Below are 20,980 nucleotides of genomic sequence, written 5' to 3'. Positions count from 1 at the left end.
GAGCCCGATGTGGGGCTCGATCCCAGGACCCTGGGATCATGACCTGAGCTGAAAGCAGAGGCCTTAACCCACTGAGCCACCCAGGCGCCCCAGCCTTTTTTTTTTTCTTAACTTACTTGCTAGGAACTCCAGTACAATGTTTAATAGAAGTGGAGAGAACAGATTATCTTTGTCGTCTTCCTGATAGTAGGAGAAGTGTTTACTCTTCCCCTAGTAAATATTATGTTAGCCATGGGTTTCCTCATGTATATTCTTTGTCAGATTGAGGGAGTTTCTTCCTATTCCCACTTTGCTGAAGTTTTTTTTTTTTTTTTTTTTTTATGACAAATGGGTGTTGAAGTTTATAAAATGGTCTTTCTGCTTCTACTGAGATGATTACATGATTTTTCTCTTTTATTCTGTTAAGGTGGTGAGTTAACATTTATTGATTTTTAAATATCAGACCCATTTTGCATTCCTAGAATTAATCCTAATTGATCGTGAATATTATTCTTTTTATATATTGCTAGGGTTTTTTTTTTTTTTAGCCTTTTTGTGTTCATTAAATATATTACCCCATAATTTATCCTTTCTTAAATTGTCTATGTCATGTTTTAGCATCAACATTATTCTGGGCTTATAAAAGAGTTGTAAAGTGTCTACTCTTCTTACATTCTCTGGAAGAATTTGTATAAAGTTGTTATTTCTTGCTTAAAAGTTTAGAACACTTCACCAGAGAAGTTACGAGGATCTGTAGATTTGTTTTTTTAAAATTAGAAGTCTTTTAAATATGAATTTAGTTACTTCAATATGTATATGACTGTTCTGATTTTTATTTCTTTGTGTATCAGTTTTATTGTTATGTTTTTATAAGGAATTAACCTATTTTTGTCTATTTATTGAAAGCTTAAAATGAATCATAAAATCCTCTTATTATCCTTTTATATTTTTTGGAATCTGTTTATTAAATCTGTTTGAGAGAGAGATGGAGAGCATGAGCAACAGAAGAGGTAGAAGAAGAGGGTGATAAGCAGGCTCTTGCTGAATAAGTAGCCCAGTGCTGGGCTTGAACCCAGGACCCCAAGATCACAACCTGAGCCAAAATCAAGAGTCAGCTGCTGAACCAACTGGGCCACCCAGATGCTCCTTGATGTCCCCATTTTATTTCTGATACTGATGATTTGTGGGGTTTTTCCCCCTCTCTCTTTCTTGATCAGTTTTGCTAGGTATTGATAAATTTTAATAATATTTTTAAATGACCAATTTTTGGCTATGTTGGTTTTCTTTAGTGTTCATTTGTTTCTATCCATTTATTTCTCTTCTATCTTATTTTCTTTTTTCTACTTTCTTTGGGTTTACTGTGCTGTTCTTTAGCTTCTTTTTTTTTTTTTTTAAGATTTTTTAAAAAGATTTTATTTAACAGACAGAGATCACAAGTAGTCAGAGAGGCAGGCAGAGAGAAGAGGAAGCAGGCTCCCCACTGAGCAGAAAGCCCGATGCGGGGCTTGATCCCAGGACCCTGGGATCATGACCTGAGCTGAAGGCAGAGGCCTTAACCCACTGAGCCACCCAGGCGCCTCTGTTCTATAGCTTCTTGAGATGAAAGCTTAGATCCTTGATTATCAACCTTTTTAAAAATATGTAATTTAGAACTATAAATTTTCCTATAAATACTACTTTAGTTTCATCCCGATATGTCATATTTTTAATCATTTGGTTAAAACTATTTCAAAATTTTTATTGTAGTTCCTTGTTTGACCCATGAGTTATTTATAAATGTGTTGCTTAATTTCCAAACATTTGGGAATTTTCTAATTAACTTTTGTTGTTGACTTATGCTTTTATTCTGCTGTGGTAAGAGGGCAAATGTTTTATGGTTTCGGTCTTTTGAAGTTTGTTGATAATTCCTTCATAGCCTATATGATGACTCTGGGAATGTGGATTAATCTGGTAGGTGCTGGGGTCCTAGGAGAGGAGGGTTGTGGATCACAGGGGACCAGCTTAGAGTAGAAAGGGTTCCTGTGGGGCCATCTCTCATTCCTCCTCTAGTTCTGTGTGTATCTACTTCTACTAGACATCCATATTTGCTGCAGCCTTTTCAGACTTTCCTTATAGTATCACAGGGCTTCAGTAAGGACCCAAGCTTTAGGGTCAGAAAGTGTTGCCTTAGAATGACTTCTGTCCCTTTCTGGCTAGGTGACCTTGGAGTAAATGACTTCACCTTTCTGAGCCTCAGTTACTCTTCCTAAAACCATAATGGGAATACCTTCCCTATGGGCTTGTTAGGAGGATTAAATGAGATACCTGTTAAATGCCTTTCATAGCTCTTGGTTTTATAAATGGCAGATAGTTTTAGTAGTAGCAGTACTCAGAGAACGTAGGAAAGCTTATGTGCATAGATAACTGTTCTCCGATTTGGGCTAGAGACAGAAGTGTCTGTTCTACTATTGGTGAGAAGGCTGCTCCCTGCCTGTGGCTGTGGCCTTGGCCCAGGGATTCAGAAGGGACAGGCAGCACAGAGCCAGGGCTCCTGTAAACTGGCTGGCTGGTGCTTACAGGGGTGTTTGGGATGGAGAGCCATTCATGGTCTTGCTGGGGTGCCTTCACCCTGATGCCTGGTGAGCAGACAGCCCTCCTTCATATGGGGTCCCCCAGGCCTAGGTAGGAGGACATTCTCTCCATCCCCCCATGAAGATTACTAGGAATAGAGTTGGCCGACGCCCTTGGGACCTGGCATTTGAAGTGCATACAGACCTCTGTCTTCCTGGAAGTTTGCTTTAGGCAGGGGAACCTAGAAGGGAAAAGTGAATTCAGACGTGCCATGTCTGAACCTTTAAAAAAAAAAAAAGGGTCAGGTGTTAGGCCTCTAATAATGGTAGGTCAGTGCTCTGCTAGGGACAGAAGGTGAAGAGTCTTTAGCAGGTCCCCTGGGCCCAGTGGCAGGGACCCAGACCCAAGGTAGACACTGGCTCAGCTGTCAGAGCTCACAACCTATGGAAGGGAGAGTGCCAAGAGAGTACAGCCTCTGAACATTGGGAGTGCACTCTGAGGGGGGATGCCAAGGGAAGAACTGGTTGGCTTTCCTGGAAATGTAGAGGGCACTCAGAGGAAAGTGACACGTGACTTCCACCTAAAAGACCAACAGGAGCTTACTAGGTGGAAAAACAAGGGAAGGGCATTCCATCAGAGGGAACAGCATGTGCAGAGACCCAGAAGAATGTGTGTAATAGCAAAGACCGTGTTCAGACATTTGACCTTTGTCTGAATCATAACTATTAATAAACAAAAAGAGAAACTATCCCTCCACTCACGTTGCTGCCATTCTGACCAGGACTTGGCCTCTTACATGTACCTCCAGGCCTGTGCTGGGTTCGCAGGGAGGGCTAGTCCTGGAATGCCTGGGAGGGCGGCTGTGGTCAGGCCAACAGCAAACCGGCATGGGGCATTTTGCTGGCTACAGGGTGCATGTTGTTGGTCCAGTGCCAGAATGTGCTCAGTTGGGGGTAGCTGTCTCATTTGGTCATCCAGACTCAAGGGAAACAAAAGGGGGGCCTATTCAAAAGGCTGCAACTGGCTCCAGGCACCCCAAGCTGCTTTCTGAGGCAGCCCCTCAGTGCTGCCCTTACGGCAAGGCTCTTGCCAGCTCCAGGGGCTGGGGTGACCCCCAGGCTGCCTCCTAGGGTCCAGGCAGTGGAGGAAGCAAGTTCACATCTGTCACCTGTTTGTAGTTTTCATAATTTTCGATTTGGCATTTTGATCAGTCTGGTTTTGGTCAGGGAAATGCATCCGTATCTCATAACAGGAAACCCCTTTTGTGATCTTTACTTCAAGGCATTTTTCTCTCTCTACTTCCCCCTACCTTTTTTTTTCTTTTCTGGCAAAAATACAGGCCTAATATGATGTGCATCTTATTAAAAGTTCAGCATAATTTATTGCCATTGGTTTGTTTACAAAGTAAACAATTCCAAACTGCGTAACATGGCCTTCCTACAGTCCCTGGTCTTTTTTTTTTTCCCCCTTAATCTTCCTTGGGGCTGGGATTGGGGTGGGAAGATGGAGAAGGCTCTGAGCTTGGGAGAAGTCATGTGGCTCCTGGCTGCTTCCTGTCCAGAGTCACAGTGTTAACCACCAGAGTCCCAGTAACTGATTCTGATCCAGCAGACACCCCAGGTTGTAGCGGGAACCACTATGAATTGGGCCCTGCCTTCCCTGTTGATATGAGGTTCTCAGTGAAGGGTAGGAACCCAGAAGTTCTCAAACCTTCCTAGCCCAGCCACTCTCCTGCCCACAGAGTGTGCCCATGGGAAGTATGGGAGAGGGGTATAGGGGAAAACAAGCCAAAAGGATGGCTTGGGTCCAGCCCCAGTATGTGCCAGTCCCCTCTCTTAAGTACATCAACCTATTGGGGAGGCCTAGCCTTTCCCCCTTGATGGAGCACACCCCGTCAGCTGCCAAGAGGAAGAGGGATAGATGGGGAGAGGTGAGATTGGCCCTGGTTCCTAGAACTGAGCTAGTAGCCTGTCGGCCTCTGGAGGAGAGGGGGCAAAGCATGAGATGGTTGTGTCCCCTATGATAGTCCCATTATACCTTCTCACCTTCACCTGAGGCCTAGTGGCACACTTGGATATGCTGACTCAGGAGCACGCACACACACACACGCCAAAAGTCCCAACCCTGGAAGGTATAGTCCATATAGGATCCTACAATTCAACCCACAGGATTAGACCTCCTGCCCTCAGTAGGGAGAAATGTGGGGCAGAGGCAAGAGGAAGGTGGGAGTGTGAGTTGACCATTCTGTGGAGCCAACACTATAATATACCCCTTTGACCCTGACCTGACCATCGTAAACCTTCCCTATCTCCTCCTTCCCTACCCCCAAAGTCCAGTGTTCAAGGCTGTCTCGTCTGCTCCCCACCTCCATGCACCTTCCTTCCTTACAGAAGGCCTATGTTCCTTCTCCCAGTTTGTACTCCCTCTCCCCACGGAGGACCTTCAGCGAGCAGCTTCAGGTTCTCCTCCTCCACTTCCTGCTCCCTCCACCCACACACTTCCGCCTCTGTGTTCCTCTGGCATCTGCTGCTATCTTGCTGCAGTGACCTTCTGGTCTTTGTGGCCTTGGGAGATGTGAAAGACTGCCTGACTCCCAGGCAGCACTCTGTTAAGTACTCATTGGCCAGAAGGCCTCCAGTGGGGTGAGGGAACCTCTCCAGTGCCTCCATCCTCCAAGCTGGACTTCATGCTCCATAGTCAGCCAGGTGAAGGATCTGTCAGAGCCCAGAGGTTTGGCAAAGCTTCTGCAGCCTTTTCTCTTAGAGGGAAATACAAATGGGAGATGGGAGGTATTGGTGGCCCACTGGGAAGTTAGCAGCTTGGTGCTGGCCGTTGTCCTTCATGAGCACCCTCCTCCTGGAAGACCCAGAAGAAGCATGCAGGCGTAAGGGCATGCCAAGTCGGGCCTGATTGTTGGCAGCAGGGTCTGGGAGGGGTGGTTAGGGAGGTGTGAGGGGAACATCCAGTGAAGGCCTTCAGTTGTTCAAGGGAGGAAGGCTGGTGAGGGCTCACTGAGATAAAAAATTGGAAGTCTAGTACAGGGTGCCTGGATGGCACCTGGGTTAAGCCTCTGCTTTCAGCTTGGGTCATGATCTCAGGGTCCTGGATTCAAGCCCTGCGTCGGGCTCTCTGCTCAGTAGGGAGCCTGCTTCCCCTACCCGTCTCTGCCTGCCTCTCTGCCTACTTGTAATCTCTCTCTCTCTGTCAAATAAATAAAATCCTAAAACAAAACAAAAAAAATGTCTAGTACAAAGTAGTGGTTCAGGAGCTTTCCCTTTCCCGATTGCCATTAGGTTTTTTCTAAAAATTTTTTATTAACATATAATGTATTATTTGTATAGGTCTGTGAATCGTCAGGCTTACACACTTTGCAGCACTCACCATAGCCCGCAGTCCCCAGTGTCCATAACCCAACCACCCTCTTCCTACCCTCCACCCCCCAGCAACCCTCAGTTTGTTTCCTGAGATTAAGAGTGTCTTACAGTTTGTCTCCCTCCCAATCCCATCTTGTTTCATTTTTTCCTTCCCTACCCCCCAAACCCTCTGCCCTGTCTCTCAAATTCCTCCTGTCAGAGAGATCATATGATAATTGTCTTTCTCTGATTGACTTATTTCGCTCAGTATAATACCCTCTAGTTCCATCCATGTTGTTGCAAATGGCAAGATTTCTTTTGATGGCTGCATAGTATTCCATTTGTGTGTGTGTGTGTGTATCACATCTTCTTTATCCATTCATCTGTTGATGGACATCTAGGTGCCGTTAGGTTTGATGATAACTTTCTTGAGAATGATTTTAGGGGGAAAAAACCTCTCATGGAGCTCCTTTCTGGCTTGGTTCTAGAATAAGCTCTCTGCTCTGGCTTCTTTAGTGGGAGGAGAGATTAAGAGCCTTCCAAGCTTTGAGTGGCTAGCAGCTGCCACGGAGAAAAGCAGCTCCTTGCAAAGTGTCGCATAGTGGGCATAACTCCCCAAGACAGTCTTGAGTTTATAGTTAGTTTTACTCCATGTACCGCAGCGCTTCTGGCCTCACTCACACTGTTCAAACATTCTCGTCAGAGGACTTCGTAGGACTGCCCTAGATCCGGTTATGAGTCTTGTTCCTTTTAACTCTCACATGCTATAAAGTAATGCATTTTTGAATCACTGAAAATACCAACACATAAACACATAAGGTTATAAAATTAGGTTTTTGCCAGCTGGTTCTATGAAGCTAGTCCCTTTGCTTTCCCAAATGTTGGGTGGGTTCAAAGCAGGTTCTTGTCTCAGTTCTGCTCGAAACTCTAGCCTGTTAGCTCTCAGATGACCCTGCTAATTTCTCCCAGTGCTTGCTGGACGCTGAAGGGATTATGCCTCACTGGAATCCAGGAGCTGGAGTGGGTCGGGAGCCCTGGGGCAGGAGAGGAGGACACCCTTGTGCAGGGAGTGGGCATCCTCCAGTTTTGGCAGGGTCTGGCCAGATGTGCTTGCACAAGCTTCAGGAAATCACCTTACCCTTGGGACAGAGGGGGCACATGCCTGGATCAGCTCCTCTTGCTCCCTGTGCCAACATAGGTCACCTGTTCTCTGGCATACCCTATTGCTCAGGAACTCTTCAGTTGGTGCTCTAAGAACACCTGTTCATGAACACTCAACACACCTGGTGGGCTTAGAGAAAGGTAATGGGAAACCAATAGCACAGACCTGGATTCCAGTTGAGGCCCGGCTGCTGGGTCACTCTGTGGTGCAGTCCTTTCACTTCCATGGGTCTGCACCATTTCCCACCACGCAAGCTCCATAGCTTGCCATGGTTTGGAGTCAGGGCCAGGGCAGGGGGTGTCCTCCCTAGTGATGCTCTCTGGTGGGGATCAGGTCCCCCAGAGAGCTGACCCCAGCTCGTTGTTGTATCCTGAGTCTGGGTGTATGCTAGAGCTAGCCCAGAAATCCCTGATGGGATGGCTCTTCTGGCCACTTCCACAGCTGCCTTTCTTCCTATCCCAGAATTTTCCCCATCTTGACTTTCTGTTTTTTTTTTTATCTCCTATTCTTGACTCCAACACTGTGTGCAGGTTGGCTTTTTTTAATCTCACTCCTGGATCTTGATAGGCTGGGATGGTGATAAAAAACTATTAGAAGGAACTATGTTATTAATATATTTTTAATGGCAGTTATGTAAGTTTCCTATCCCTGTTCCTATTGCTACTGTAACAAATTACTACTAGGTTCTTGCTACCATTGATTTAGTAGTTTAAAACAACATGGGTGTTTTTGCCTACACTTCTCGAGGTCAGAATTCTGAAATGGGCTAAAATCAGGATGGCAGGGCTGTATTCCTTTCTGGGAGCTCTGAGGGAGAATTAGTTTTCCTGCCTTTTCCAGCTTCTCAAGGCCAACCACGTTCCTTGGCTGGCGGCCCCCTCCTTCTGCAAAGCCATTTCTCTCTCTGTGAACTGGGTTTGAGTCTCTCTCCCAATGCTGTCTATGTCTCTGTTTCTGACTCTTCCACCCCTCTCTTCCCTATTTAAGGACCTTGTGGTCACAAGGGGCCCACCTGGGTAATCAAGGATATTCTCCCCATCTTAGGGTCAGGTGATTAGCAGCTTTAATGCTGCCTACAGCCTTAATTCCCCGTTGTCATGTACTGTAACATACCCCAGGCCCCAGGGATAGGAGCTGGACACCAGGGGGCCATTACTCTGCCAGCCACAGCGATAGTATTACCCGTCACAGAACCAGCTGTCATTTCTGGAGTGCCGGCTCCGTATGAGGCAAGGGACATAAATGCCCGCTAATCCATTCAACCGCCTCGTAAGGAACTGACAAAGTCCTGTTTTATGCAAGAAGAAATATTTCACAGTGCTGGCCCAAAGTTTCAACTAGTAAATGGAAGGATCAAGGGATTCAGACCTGTGTGCCATGCTCTCCGAAAGCTGTGTACACATGTGTGCGCATGTGCCTGCCCGTAAGTACACAGACATCCGGTATTGACTAATCCTAATGCTGTAGGAAAAGTGAAAGTCCCTTTTCATACCTTTTCCAAAGTTCAGTAATTTGAAAATTCACTCTCGCAGATATTTTCTATGCACATATAAACAAATATATCTCACAAAACAAACTGAGGGTTGCTTGGGGGAGGGGGTTTGGGAGAAGGGGGTGGGATTATGGACATTGGGAAGGGTATGTGCTTTGGTGAGTGCTGTGAAGTGTGTAAACCTGGTGATTCACAGACCTGTACCCCTGGGGATAAAAAGAAATGTTTATAAAAAATAAAAAATTAAAAAAAAAAAAAGAAGAAAGAAAAAAAAATAAGTAGGCTGGGACAACTGGGTGGCTCAGTTGGTTACGTGTCTGACTCTGGATTTCAGCTCAAGTCATGATCTTAGGGTCATGAGATCGAGCCCCGCATGATCTATGCTCAGTGCAGAGTCCGCTTGGGATTCTCTCTCTCCCTCTGCCCCTGCCCCTCCCCTCCACTCACACACACTCTCTCGCTCTCAAATAAATAAATACACCTTAAAAAAAAAAAAAAACAAGGACTGTACTGTATTTACAGTTCTATGCTGAGGCATTTTTTCTGTAACTTCTTAAAAGCCATGAATTACTGCATGCACCTTAAATTATTTTCTGTTGTTGGATATTTAAGCCGATTCCAAGTTTTTGTACTTAATCGTTGTAGTTAAATAGAGATTAAGGTAAAATTCTTTACCTGGTTCTCCCAAACCCAGTTCACGGAGAGAGAAACAGCTTGCAATCAGCACAGGTGGGAGTGTGATTGATGTGTGTACGCATGTGCATGTCCTAGGAGGATGTGTCCTAGGAGCCTAGCTTCTGGCCACCCGGCTAGACCATGTGACGAATGTGGTGTCCCATCCAGGGGCCATGCCTTGAAACAGACTTGGCTGAGTTGCAACAGCCAGAGGAAGCTTGGAGTAGAGGGTGGAAGGGTGTGCACCTGGGGGGCCTCCAGCTCCCTGTGTGTTGGGTGCCCTGGCTTCCAGCTGTGCCAGACAAGCACCGTCTTCCTGGCCCTTCTGTCTGCCTGCTGAGTTCCCACTTGACAGTGAGGGCTTGGTACACCACGTGCTTCTTCTGTGGAACCCTGTCCTGCCTTGGCAGTGAGCTTCTCCTAGCCTTGGGCTCAGCACAGCCGAAATGTGAGGGGGTGGATTGGTCAGACTTTGCAGCTGCCTGTCACAGGAAGCCCCACTCTGGCCCTGGGGAACTCATTCCCAGCAGTCATCAAAATGGAAAGCGGGGTGGGAGGTGGGGAAGGTGTTGGATTCCAGACCTGTGAACTCAGACTCCCCACTTCTGTTCACGACACTGATTCAGTGTCCTCTTGGGCCCCTTTCTTTCTCTTCTTGTCCTTCGTTTCCTTCAAGGCAGTCTGCTTCTCTCCGAGAGCTGTGGTAGCATCACTTACTTCACTTCACAAGCCAGAGAGCAGCAGAACTCGGTGGGTTGAGAGCAGGGCAGCAGGAGGATCTGGTGCCTGGAGGGACTTCAGATTCCGTCCTTTTGTGAGGAAGGGGTGGGTGGAGAGGCTACCATGGTCCCAGGAGAGAAGCCCACGGGGGAAGGGGACTCAGCAGAGGACCCGCTGGGAAGGTGGGCCTGTGGGCCTGTGTGGGAACGGCTGTGACAGGGGCCCCGGGTGGCTGCTAACATTTATGTAATGGAGTGAAGATGAATTTTTCTCATCGACGTGGAAAAAGTGCCCGATTTTTATCAGCCCAAGTTGGTTAGAGTGTTAGTTAAGTCATTTGTCAAAGCTCATTTAGTTGTCAAAATTAAAATCATTTCCCTCCATTTCCTAGTGAATTGGTTATAATGATAACTTTCTTGGCATGACATTTATCATCCTGGACCAAAGGCCGGGGGCTGGGGGGTGGGGACGGAACATATACATGGGGTGATAGGACTCTGTTCCTTTTGTGGTAGAAAGATGCGATTTTAATAATATTTTATTTTTGCTATTGCTTGTAACATTAGTGTTCATTTAGCTCTAAATGTGGGCTTGCTTTCAAAGCGGAACAAAACCGGTGGTCATATTCATGAAGGAGGGAGAAGGGATGAGGTGGGTAATTGCCCCCCATCTGGGAACCCTGATAGCAAGAGAGGTTGACCACACAGGCAGACTGATTTAGTGCCCTGATTTCCAGCCATGAAATTTTTGAAAAAATAGAAAGTCCTGAAATAATTATTTTAAGAAGGTTTGGCTTATAAGCAAAATATCTAAAAATATTTTATGCAGAGGAGAAATGGTCCAATATCACGTTCCTCATAATCCTTGATTTTTCTAGAAGGTAAATCACATACACAGTTAGAACTTCGAATAGCATGAAAGTTACAAGTGAAGGGTGAAGGCCTCTTCACACTACCGCAGACCCGCTCCTTTAGCCAGTATCAACATTTTTCTAAAATTTTCCTAGAAAAAATTGTATGCACAAACCAGTACATACATAGCTCTGTGTGTGTGTGTGTGTGTGTGTGTGTGTCTGTGTCTGTGTCTGTGTGTGTAAAATTTCCTTATGAATTATACTCGGGAAAAAAATGCTTGTTTTTTATTTATTGTAATCTTAGAGATATTTTTCAGCATGGTATTCACATGTTTCTCCCTCTTAAACGTTTCATGCATGTTGGGGCACCTGGGTGGCTCAGTGGGTTAAAGCCTCTGCCCTTGGCTCAGGTCATGATCCCAGGGTCCTGGGATTGAGCCCCATAACGGGCTCTCTGCTCAGCAGGGAGCCTGCATCCTCCTCTCTCTGCCTGCTTCTCTGCCTACTTGTGATCTCCATCTGTCAAATAAATAAATAAAATCTTTAAAAAAATAAGTTGCATGCATGTTGTGTTACGTGGATATACCATATTTTATTTAACCACTATTTAGTCCTATTGATGGACTATTGCCTTTTTCAAAAATTACAACTGATGCTTCATAGACATTCTGTTTTGTATACCTTGAGGGACTTGTGTGAGTATATCCATGGATAAATCCTTAGCAAGAGGATTACTGGATCAAATGATCTAGGACTCTGCATTTTAGTTTTGGTAAATATTGCCTAATTTCCTTTCCTAAAGTAATGTGCCATATCTTCAGACTTCTGCCCAGATGAAGCATCATCAGTCACTTTATTGCCTGACCTGCTAAGGTGGTAGTATTTCCTTACGGCTTGATTTTTGTTTCTTTCATTTATGAATGAGGCTATTTTCACACGTGTTTATTGGCTACTTGTGTGCCATTGTCCATAAGTTACCTGTTTCTGGGCTTGCCCATTTTTGTAGTGGGCTGTCATTTTTAGATTTATTAGTGTAAATTCTATAAAATGAAGAAATTAGCCCCACTTATAAATAACAGTCCTCTCCTGCCTTCTGTTTTGCTAATCTTTTGTTTGGCTTTTTTTTCCACTTAGAAGTTTTACATATTTATGTGGTCTGATTCATCAGTCTTTCATGACTTCTTTGCTTTCTATCCTGCTTAGATGGCCTCCAACGTTATGATTCACCCATGCTTTCTTCTGAAATTTTTCTCATCCATCCATTTGATTGTGCTTAATCTTTGACTTTATTTTGGTACAAGGAGAAAGGTGGTGTCTCACTTTACTTTTCCCCACCAGTCATCGGATAACACCACCACCATTTGTTGGTAATTTCCTCTTTTACCTACCCCCAATTTGAAATGTTACTGTTGTTACCAACTGTTTAAATCCATCTCAGTATTACTGTTGTTGTTATTTTTGTTGTTGTTCCATTGATTTGTTCACTTTTTCCACCTGTTTCTTCCCTTTCTTTCTGAATATTATAGCTTCATATTAATGTATTTTTAGCTGGTAAGGCTAGCTTTTGCCTACCCTGCTCCCATTTCCCTTGTTGCTTTTTCTTAGTATCTTTGTAGTTATTATTTCATGTTTTTTTTCAGACAAACTTTAATATAATTTTTAATTGCCAAAAAGTAATTTTTGATATTATAATTGGAATTGAATTGAATATAGATTAATTCAAAGAGAGTTTACATCTTTATGATCTTGAGTCTTCCTATCTGAGAGCACTGTGTATCTTTCCATTTACTAAGAGTTTTTTAGTTTTCTTCAAATAGATACTGCACATTTCTTCAGTTTTTACCTAGGTATTTCATCTCTTTGGTTGCTATTATCAATGGGATCTTTTCTTATTGTAATTGTAATTTGTCTGTGTATAGAAAGGCTGTTTTTTTTTTTAATATTAATGCTATAGCCCACCACTTTACTGAAACAGACTTCAGTGTTTCCCTTATGTTGTTCCATTGGCTCTCTTGAGTTTTCTAGCTTTATAATTCTATCCTTTGCAAACAGTGACAATTCCATTTTTTCTTTTTCAATATTTAGACCACCAATTTCCTTCTCTTGTCTTACTACATTGCTTTGTATTTCCAGTGTCATGTTAAGTGGTAGACATCCTTTTGTTTATAAATTTTTTAAAAGATTTATTTATTTTAGAGTGGGGGAGGGAAAGAGGGGGAGAGAAATTCAAGCAGACTCACTGCTGAGCATGGAGCCTGAGGCGGGGCTCCATCTCACAACCCTGAGATCATGACCTGAGCCAAAATGAAGAGTCAGACGCTTAACCAACTGAGCCACCCAGGTGCCCCTGTTTATAATTTTAATGAAAATGTAGCTAATATTATATCATTAACCAAGACGCTAGCTTTCAGTCTCATATATCTTTGTTCTCATGATAAAGAAAATTTCCATTCCTATTTTTTTTAAGTGAAGAATTGCTCTTGAATTTTGTCCAAGTCCTTTTCAGCATCTTTTGGAATGATTCAGGGCTCTTGTCTTTGACCTAGAAACATGTTGCTTTACATTAACACGTGTTCTAGTCTTGAATTCCAGGATGTATCTTCCTGAGTTGTAGTGTAGGATTCTTTCACTCCACCACTTAATTATATGTGCAAGCATTTCAGTCATCATGTTTATATTAATATTCATGAGTGAAATGTCTAGTTGACTGTTTTTTGTCCTGTCAAGTTTTGGTGCCGGTCTGAAAGGATTCGGAAGCTCTCCTTCTTTCTTCTTTTTAAACAGCTTAAATAGTTAACCTGTTCCTTGAAAAATTTGGAATCAAATTGCAGTTTAAGAATTTGTCCCTGGGGTCACCTGGGTGGCTCAGGGGATTAAGCCTCTGCCTTGAGTTCAGGTCATGATCTCAGGGTCCTGGGATGGAGGCCCGCATCAGGTTCTCTGCTCAGTGGAAAGCCTGCTTCCCCCCTCTCCCTGCCTGCCTCTCTGTCTGCCTGTGATCTCTCTCTCTGTGTCAAATAAATAAATAAATCTTAAAAAAAAAAAAAAAAAAAAAAAGAATTTGTACCTGGGTGGCTCAGAGGGTTAAGCCTCTGTCTTCAGCTCAGGTTATGGTCTCAGGGTCCTGGGATCAAGTTCCACATCAGGCTCTCTGCTCAGCAGGGAGCCTGCTTCCCCCTCTCTCTCTGCCTGCCTCTCTGCTTACCTGTGATCTCTCTGTGTCAAATAAATAAATAAAATCTTAAAAGAAAAAAGAGAATTTGCCTCTGGGGGCACCTGGGTGGCTCAGTCGGTTAAGCATCTGCCTTTGGCTCAGGTCATGATCCCGGAGTCCCAGGATCAAGTCCTGCATCGAGCTCCCTGCTCATCCTCTCCCACTCTCCCTGCCTTGCCCCTTCTCTTGCTGTGTCTCTGTCAAATAAATAAATAAAATCTTTAAAAAAAAAAAAAAAGAATTTGTCTCTGAACCATCTGAACTTAATGCTATTTGGGGATTAAGCATTTTGAGAACTTTAAGGTGTTTTCTTCATGTTCTTCTTTCCAATCTCCACCTCCTCTAGGGATAATTTTGGAAAACATGCTTTCCTAGAGAATTATCTATTTAAGTTACATCTTCAAATTTATTTGCATTGAGTAAATAAGTAAACTTCATTTTATTTTTTATGTAGAATCATTGGCTATTTTTTATTTCTAATTTTGTGTATTTTTTTTACCATTTTTTAAGAACTTGCTTTGCATTTCTCAGTTCTACTATTCTCTTTTTTAACTGAATAATTTTTTATGACACAATTTTTTTAAAGATTTACTTACTTATTTTAGAGTTGGGAGCAGAGGAAGAGTTGGTTTTTTGTTTCGTTTTGGTTTTGGAATAACACACCTTCAAAAGCACAAAATATTCAAGGAAATGACAATATATAGTATATGAAACAGCACTGAGTTAGACTGAAAAAATAAATGCCACTAGAGCTTTTAAGCCCTTATTACAAAAAAGCATCTTTTTTCTTTAAAGACGCATCTTTTATACTTTTAAACAAGTAACAGTTGAAAATATGTTATAATTTTTGATAGCTGTCGCCTTTAAAGCTTTGAGTTCTTAGTATTTTGGTGTATCCACTTTATTTTTTTTAATTTTCTTAATTTAGATTCAATGAATTAACATAATGTATTAGTTTCAGAGGTAGAGGTCAGTGCTCCATCAGTGTTATATTGAATAATTTGTGCTCTTAGGTTTGCTCTGTGACATTCTCCCTGGATTAACAATTCTTCTAGCTTTCTGACTCGCAGCTACATGTCTTGATCTTGTGCGGTTCTCTAAGCATGGAAGTCTGCGAATGTCCTCCCAGCACAGCGTTTGTTATGTTCCGCTATATACTGGGTTGTTACTTTCTAGATAGTCTGCACCTCCCATTTTAAGTCCTCCTTTGACTCAGGAGTTGTGCAATGGCAAAATCCTCTTCATTTCCAAGTTGGTTTTTTTGCCTATTAGTTTTGTTATGCATTTAGAGTTTTTATTGCACCGTCAGGGGAGAATGTGGCCTGTATCATGTCAGCTGTTTGGAGTTTATTGAGTTTTCCTTCTGGCTTAATATAGGATTTTGTAAATGTTCCAGGGGCTTTTAAAAAGACTTACTCTGTTACCAGGATATAAAGTTTGAGGTGAACACACACACATACACACACACCCCCCTTATGTATCATCTGTATATGGATCTTAGTTCAAGCTAATATCTTACTTGGTTCAGATCCTTCAATATTCACAGGGGTGAATTGGTTGTTTTTTGGGTTTTGTTTCTTTCCTTGCAGTTCATACTTTATGTATTTTGCTGCTCTGCTTTTTGGTATGTGAATATTTATGACTCATATCCTCATTGTGAATTAAACCTTCATTAATCATCAGTGGCCCCTTTGACTCATTTAACCTTTTCAGCCTAGAATTCAGGCCTGCTAGATTTAAAGTAGGCAATCCAGTTTTTCTTTTCATTAGCATCTTTATCTTTTATCACTTTTAACCTTCTGGGTCATTATGGTTTAGATGTGATTCTTTTTTTATAATACATAGTGACCGTTTAAAAACCAAAATGAAATTGTAAAGCCGTACAAAGCTCTTTGTACCTCAGTACCCCCATCTGGAAAATGGGTAGTTTTTGTAGCTGCAAAATATTTCACCAAGATAAGGTTCATGCTACTTAGTCTATATACATTATGTCACTTAATTGGCCTAATGCTATCCTTTAGAGGTTACTTCTTATTCCCTTAGACAGGTAAGAGTAAGACCCAGGAAGGTGAAGTTTCCAAAGCTGCACAACTGATGGTTTTTGAGCTATGATTCATCCTCAGTCCAGGGCTCTGTAATTCCAAAGTCCACATTCTTTCTGCTCAGCCCGTATAGCCACTGTAGCGCCATGAATGAAGCCCTAGGTCACCCTGTGTGACATGATTTCTGGCTTTTCAGACGAGTTGTGGCAAGTAGGGTAACCTAGTAACTAGGCTCATTTTTGTACTTAATTGAAACCAGACTGCAGTGGGCTTAAGGGTCAAGCAAACAGTCTTCTTGCCAGCACCCTCCTACCCCACCCCATCCTCTGAGAACGAGGCCAGTCTCATGCTGGGTGTGGGGGCCTGGCCGCACGCAGGGCCATTCTTGCCCTTACCCTTGGCCCTTCCCAAGCCTTCCTCGAGGCTCACAAGCACCCTCCGGACACTTTTTCCAGCCTCAGCTCCTTGTGACATTCAGAGACAGCAGATGGAGCCAGAGACTTGGAGAAAAAGGACACCCAGTTCAGAGTCCATGTTTCCTGGGGCCAAGGCCACTGTGCTGAATGTGGAGGAAAGGGCTTGGTTCATGGGAGGGGGGTGGGATGCGGGGGCTCTGTTTGGATCTTGTTGTGGCAGGTGGTATCTCAGACTGTCAGTGAGGAGGAGGTGTTCAGGGGGCTTGGTTAGAGTGAGAACCTCCCCGGAGGTAAGACCTAGCTCCCCGCAAGCCCAGCTTGGCGTCTGAAAGGCCCTTACAAAGCACCCTGAGGCCTGGCCTACGTTCACTTTGTCTCTGTTCCTCTGTGGCCTGGCTCCAAGCAGCATTTGGTGAGTGTTGGCTGGATGAACGGGGAAGGAACTCCCTGAGCTGCCTTATTTGCAGCAGGGACAGACCAGGAGGTGTGTTTAGACCAAACCCTGGAGCATCAGCCCTCAGATCTAAAACGGACACTAGGCTTACCACTTCCAGCACTGTGAACGTGGCCATCACTGGGTCTCTTCGGGCATTCTCTGTGAAGCAGAGATGATGCTGTTCACAGGGTGGGGCCCCGAGCTTGTTCCATTTGGGGGGATGATGAGGATGGTTTCAGTTGTGCTCTCTCTATGGCAGGGAGGAGGAGTACTAACCCACTGGTTCTTTGTAAGAGTGGCATTTCTCTTTAGTCCCTAAATGGTGAGGCCCAGGCTGTGTGTGGTCCCAGCAGTACCTGGAGCTCACTAGTAGTCTGTCTCGCCACTTGAGCTGTGTGGCTAAGAGTAAACTGGCCAAGGAGTTGGAACTTACAGCAATTTGCGGACATGCTCTGCACATGCTGATAAGTACAGTTGGAGAAGTGAAGCTGTCTGCAGCGTGTCCAGGTCTCTGCCATTCAGACCCTGGGCTGGCCTCAGAGAAGGGGCCAGATTGCCAAACTCAGGCACAACTCTGCCCGTGTTGCACGGTGCCCGGTGGCTCAGCTTCATGCCCACTCTGGCTGCAAGAGCCAGGCCATCCATCCAAGAGGGGGCCAAGCCAGGTTCACTCTGGCCTTAGTGTGTGTACCAGACTGGATTAGGTAAGTGTGGGGGAGGTATAGGGGTTGTGAGTCAGGAAAAGACATAGCTTTTATTGAGTTCCTACTGTGTGCCAAGTGGTGAACTAGGCTTTCTATATACTAATCCTCAAAAGAATCTTCCAAAGCTGGTATTCTTATTCTCTCCCTGCAGATGAAGCAACTGGAGCTATTGCCATTACATTGCCCAGCATGGGGGTGTCAGAGCCAGTAGGACTAGTCTTGTCAAAGCCCAGGATCTCCCGTGCATGCCAGTGGTTCTGTTCTTTGGAGCTGGAAAGTGAAGTGTTTCAACTGGCATTGGTTAAGGACCTACTATGTGCTGAATAGCCAACTGGAAGCCTGCACACAGTATCTCATTTGGATAGACTGGCTTTGATCACGAGTAAGAGAATGAAATTGAACATTTATTTGTTCCCTCATTAATTCTCTGTAACTGCTCACCGGGGATTAAGGTGGACTGGTCTCAGGTGGACAGTGGAGCAGCCTCTTGCTTACTGTTCAGTGTTCCTGGCATAAGACTTGGAGAAATCAGAGTTCTGGGATGGAGCAGGAGTTAGGGGTCAGTCAAAAAGAGGTCACAGAATTTGGTGGAATTGTCTTTGTTCCTGAAAAGGTCTGGGACCTTTGAGGGAAGATGAATGTGTTTGGGTGAGTTTCTTTTTCAGGGATCAGGATCCATCTGGGGGCAGGTGTATGAAGAAAGGGTGAGAACCAGTCCGGGGACAGGGACAGGACACTTTGGCAGGGCTAGGTGGGGGCAGCTCTGAGCCACAGGTCCTTGCAGGAAAGACAGCCCAGGGGGCTGCCACCTAACACTGGGTCATTTAGAGAAGGGATGGGGTTGGGGTGATAAAGAAAGCCTCAAAGCAGGAAGTCAAGGGTCAGGACCTTCCTGGAGGAGAGAGGGTCAGCACACATCTGTGAGGAGAGGAGGCAGGCAGTTGCCCTTTGCTGAGAGCTTGCTGGGTCCACACAGGTGACAAACAGGCTCACTGAGCAGACCCTCAGCTGCTCTGCCAGAGGCACCTTCTCTGCTTTTCACATGGGGAAACGGAGGTTCAAGAAAGAAACTTGTCCAGGATCTCACAGCTAGTTAAGTGGCAGAACCAGGATTCAAATTGCATTTTTTACTTGCCAAAAGACCATCAGTTCTGTCCCTAAATCGTTGTGATTTTAGATGTAAAGATTCCAAGCAGCTACTTGAGGATCTGTGGCAGAGGTTGGGATAAAAAACAAAAAAACTGGGAAAGACACCTTGCCTGAGGAGTGAGGTATAAATTTGAATCATCTGGAGGTGCTCTTCCTGGCCAGAGCTGCTTGGCCCCCTCCAGCTGGAGAGCTTCTGGGACCCCCTCTTTCCACTTGAGGAGAGCAGAAATGCTTCCTTGGAGGCCCCCCGTCATGTGGCACCTCCTCCAGGGTCACTCACCTGTTCTGGTTCTCCCGGCCGAGCCTGGCTTGGCCTGCCGAGATGCTGGATGCCACATTCTGGGATCTTATTCAAATGCCATTTTTTTCTAGCTGTAACATCCATTAACCCATTTAAAATAGACACACTGAGAGAAGGAAACTGAAAAGCAACACAAAGGATCAGTTGTTTTCCCAGCCACGTACACTTCGTGCAGCTTAATGAAGTCATAGCAGAACCAAAGGCAGTGTGCGGTATCTGCGCTTTCCAGGAAGAAAAGCAGGTGTCACCGTTATCATCAGGATCCCCTTTGGCCACAACGTTTTGAGGCCATCTGAGGTTCCGTTGAGAACATTCCCATGGCATGGTCTATGATGAGCCTTTCGGCAAGCTTAGGAAATTAGGACTCAGCAGAGTTGTGCGTTTAATTAAAGACGGGAGAAAGTGCAGACTTCCTATGTTTTCTCTTCCTTCCCCTTGCAAGAAAGGGGCCATACAGAATTGCTTCCTGCCATTCCTTGGCTCTAGAAGCCTCCCCCTACCCCCACCCTTGCAGACGCAGGGTTGAACTGGAGGCCACCAACAGGGATGCTGCTGCCATTCACCTCGATTCCAATGGGATTGTGGCTTTCCCCTCGACCTTGTAGTTTGACTCATTAAGAGGTACCCAGATTCTGCAAGGTCAGAGCTGGTAGACTGCCTCTGAGCACACTTGTGCCAGTGGCCTGGCCCCTACCCTTGATGCCCCCACTCCCACATCTGCAGATAGGGAACTGGATCCAGAGGGCGAGGGCTGTCACTCATTTCCTTGTAAGCACACAGCAGTGCAGCGTTGGCCCACTTGACTTCCCGTCACCCACAGCAGAGGTCCGTTTCATATCCTGACGCAGCACACATCCAGTGGAGAGCATGGAAGTCTTACAAAGCAACATATTTGCCTCCCGGTTTCTTTCACATTGCGCTCTACTCCATTCTGTTTTCTTCCTTTTTCACTTAAAACAAGAACAGCTGGTTTTGATCCTCTGAATTCTCAACTCCCAGTCTGAAAATGTGCGGCCAGGAGCAGGTACGTGGGCTCTGCGCATCCCTGCGGCTGCACGGACGGGATCTGAGGGCTGGGACCCCACAGCCGCCTTCGGCCGCGCCCTTTCACTTGGGCTGTCAGCCGTCCCAGCATGGCGGTGCCCTGGGGAGGCCTTGTGTGGCAGCAACACTCTTCATGGGGAAGAACCCACTCAGTGAAGCTTTTGTGTTTTTTTTTTTTAAAGAGTCTAGGTAAGGCTGTAAACTACACAATAATGTGAACTAACTGGAGAAATAAGTTAAAGATTATGTATAATGTAGGAGATCTTTCTCTAGGAAAATGCTAAAAATTAAAATTTGGATTCAGACTGAAGTCTCGTGAGAGGATGGTAATGTGTTTTAGAGGATTAACCATGAGATTCTCTTTAATTGTATGGCCCCTTCGTTTGTTAACACTGTAGTTATTTCTACAGAAATTTGATCTTTTGCTGTTCACAAAAGTGGGCCCGTGGGCAGCGCCTGGCCCACAGGGAATGCCTCATGTTCACCTGCACGGCGTCCACGGTAATCGGGGTTCCCGCTGGTCTCCCCGGCCCACTCCTGGGGCTGCGGCTGTGCTGCAAAGTAGTGAGTCCAAAAGGCAGAGGAGGAGCGGAATGCTTTCCCCTCAGACGAGGGAAAGAACCACCCCCACACCAGTACGTGGCCGATCCAGACTGATTTCTGCCTCTTTTCTTCTGCTTTCATGCCAGACAACCCCGTGAAGGAGGTGCCATCACAGGCCTTCTCCCCTGAGATGGAGGCCCTATGGCGCGAGGAACTGGCCCTGGGCCTGAGTTTCACATCTGCTGTGCCTGCTCTCCAGGCCCAGAGACCCTTCCCGGGCCAGGCCCTTTGGTCTGTCCATCTGCTGGCCACTCCCATGTGTAGAGGGTGGGGTAGAGAGATCCTGC

The 20,980-nt window shown here is 45.1% G+C and overlaps 1 protein-coding gene across 3 annotated transcripts in view; it reads left to right on the top strand.

Moving 5' to 3' along the window:
- EEFSEC (eukaryotic elongation factor, selenocysteine-tRNA specific) overlaps positions 1-20,980 on the top strand; it is a 249,492-nt gene that overhangs the window by 143,624 nt on the left and 84,888 nt on the right. The window lies entirely within an intron of this gene.

The sequence above is a fragment of the Mustela nigripes genome, chromosome 2 (assembly GCF_022355385.1).
Source record: "Mustela nigripes isolate SB6536 chromosome 2, MUSNIG.SB6536, whole genome shotgun sequence".
Lineage (NCBI taxonomy): Eukaryota > Metazoa > Chordata > Mammalia > Carnivora > Mustelidae > Mustela > Mustela nigripes.
Note: the sequence above shows the minus strand (reverse complement) of the source record. Positions and strands in the feature narration are given on the sequence as shown.